Genomic DNA, 3,369 nt, shown 5'->3' on the forward strand with positions numbered 1-3,369 from the left:
CTGAATAGACTGTCATATCAATATGGTGTTTTCACTTCTAATGGTGTTTAGTTTGTTCTGAATGAAAATGGTACCGATCTATCGTCCAGTGTGGTTGCCACAGCGACTAATGTTAAATTCTTATCGCTCAAAAATATCGGTTTCAGCAAAGTTAAATTAAAAAAAAAAAAACAGTCTAATCTTGAATTCCTGGAACTTCTTTTCAGACAGAATCATCCGTCCCTTCGATGAATTCTTATTAATCTATTTATTAATTATCTATTTTTTTAAATCTAGTTTGGACCATCTCTTGTTGATCAGTTCTTCTTTGTTTAGAACTGTTAAACGGTTCGTGTGGCTTTTGAGCAATGTGATTTAACCAATTTTGCCTTTTAGATATTACGCTAACATGTTACTGAAAACTAATAAGTACACGCGTAATAAAACAATTTGAAATTAGGCAAAAATATATCCAAAAATATATCCAAAAATATATCCAAAAATGTTCCTAAAAGTTAATCATAAATGATACAGATTTATAACTTTCATAAAGCAATGTAAGTCTTGTACAATATATTTGATAAAATTGCTATTATTTCAGGAAGTATTATGTGTGTGTGTGTGTGTGTGTGTGTGTGTGTGTGGTGAGAGAGAAGGGAGAAAGGTTCGTTAGCATTAAATCCTGATACTGCTTACACACTGATTGTTCGCACTACCGACTGAGCTAGTCTGAATTTTGTCTATGGTGTTAAAGAAAAAACCACTAATAGCGTGGCAATCAAAAATAGCAAGAGTTCTGTCTGAAAAAAAATACGTTTAATGTGCATCGGAGAACCTCAGTAATTTCTCTATGATATTAGACTGTTTTTCAGGTTTTACAGGCCATCATAAATAATATTCTCCACAAAAATGTCTGTAAGTTTCTGCAGCATAACAGTAACTTTTCAACAGATTGTTTTATGATTATTAGGCTTGATTCTAAATGCAAAATTAATGTTTAAATTAATTCAGGCTGAATATTATCAGATTTGATTAAAATACAGAATATATTATAATTTACAAAATAACTTCCCCAAGAGATATTTAATTCATTTATCTACAGGCTACCTAAACAAATCAAGCCATGGCTTGCTATGAAAACATGTACAGGTCATGTTCATTAGGTTGCAACTACAATCTAAGTTTTATGAGTTGCATAAAAATCAGTTTACAGCAAATATTACCAAAATATGAAAATAGGAAAAGTTTTGTTAGCATAGAACAGATAACATAATATTCTTGGGAGAAAGATCTATGGAGACAATCCATTGTGCTCTAAGGTAAATATTAGACTAATGACGGAGGAAACCTTTTATTAGACAACAAATACTTAGTACAAATTTATGTTGTAATCTCGCCTGTTGAAAAATTACGTTCGCTTATGAAAAGCATGTCTAAAGATTATATTTTCCTGAAGTAAATATCCATAATGTTTGACTGTGTTCTTTCAAAAATGTATGAAAGAAATTACTTACAATGTGAATGATATACGTTAGATATGATATTTAGGTTCGAGAAACTTCCACACAGTGGCATATGTTAACGTTTGTGAAATCAAGGTAAGGTACTGTCTATGTTGATAGGAATAAACATCAAGGATAAACTTGTAAAAAGTTACATTTCTGATCGGGGCGCTATGTGTTGATTATGTCATGTATAGGGTCTGAAACTTGGAGTATAAATAAAACGGGACACAGACATCATAAACATTTTGTTAGAGTCGGAAATTCATTATATAATAAAGTATGTTAAATAGTTGCTATTATCTATTATACCGACTACAAACAATAACAACAATTTACGTCAACAATTAAACAAATGCCACAATTCTCTCTCTCTCGCTCTCTCTCTCTCTCTCTCTCTCGTACTTAATACACTTGCGTAATGGCTGGCAAATGCATAGTCTGGATTCCTGCTTCGGATGCTCCGTGCACTCCGCTATATGAAGCATGGAACCAAACTAGCCAAATGTGCATTTAAGATATTCCCCTCTCCCCAATTTATAATTTATGTTAAAAAAGAAAATGCAGAGAAGTTAGTTTATACGAGTAACAATATACTTTACATTTACACGCGGTGCTAAATACACTGGTTAAGATAATGGCTGGCCATAACATACTTATGATGACATGCATACCGATTTTAAATATACAAGGACATGGACTAGACTATGCAAACAATACAAAGCATACATATCGATCAATCTGATTAAAATCATATCTCTACTGTTCACGTAGGACATTGGAGATCTTGTTTAAATCAGATTGACATATCGATAGGCATGGGCGCCTACAGGATTTTTTGCGGGGTGGGGGTGGGGGTGTGGTCAGGATTTTTTGCTTGGGGTGTCAGTCAATCATGGCCGGGAGGGTTAGTATAGTAAGCAGTCTAAAACTAAAGCTAATGTTTACTAAGCGTGTTCTATATCTCTGGTATTGGTGAAGTAGTTGAACTTTCTTGAGTAATGCTTTTATTATGCTGCCATTGATAAAGGGAGCAGATGGCTTTCTTTGTCTTTTTTTTATTTAAGAGGAACATGATCATCGATCACGTTAGTTGGCAATTGCACAAAAAACTAGTAGACATTACCTAGATCATTAAACATATAAGCTATATGAAAAGGTGTACACCTTTGATCGGCATTGAATTTTTCCTGGTTGTAATCCTTAAAACTAGGTATGCGAATTTACTGTTGCTTGTACTCGTCCTTTGATCATAGTGAAAATCATATTATGAAAGTCACTAATTCCCGTATTAAAATGGCCAGAGTTACATGGGTACTGCTTTATGCTTAGTAGACCATCTACATGTGAGACCTTTTTTTTGTTGTTGTTTTTTTAAATTATTTTTTGAACAGGTTAATCCAGAAATCATATCTGTCATGTTAAAAATATCTCAAATATCGGTTAGGGGCTGACATTTTTTAAGGTCTCAAATGTCAAAGTTACGGTCTCTTTAAATTTCTTTCTAAGTTTAGGCTTGAGATTTTAAAAAATCAACTTTGCAGGTTTATTTATGTGTGTCTATCTATCTATCTATCTATCTATCTATCTATATATATATATATATATATATATATATATATATATATATATATATATATATATATATATATATATGTGTGTGTGTGTGTGTGTGTGTGTGTGTGTGTGTGTGTCTCTCTCTCTCTCTCTCTCTCTCTCTCTCTCTCTCTATATATATATATATATATATATATATATATATATATATATATATACATATATGAGCTTCAGCAAAATCTTTGCTTGTTTTTACTTGACTTTTTACTGAATCCGATAATAGGAATTATTTTAAATGATTGCTCCCGTGGAGTCCATGGTTCTTCACAAA

Source organism: Sinohyriopsis cumingii, chromosome 4 (genome assembly GCF_028554795.1).
Source record: "Sinohyriopsis cumingii isolate HCF-2022 chromosome 4, ASM2855479v2, whole genome shotgun sequence".
Classification (NCBI taxonomy): domain Eukaryota; kingdom Metazoa; phylum Mollusca; class Bivalvia; order Unionida; family Unionidae; genus Sinohyriopsis; species Sinohyriopsis cumingii.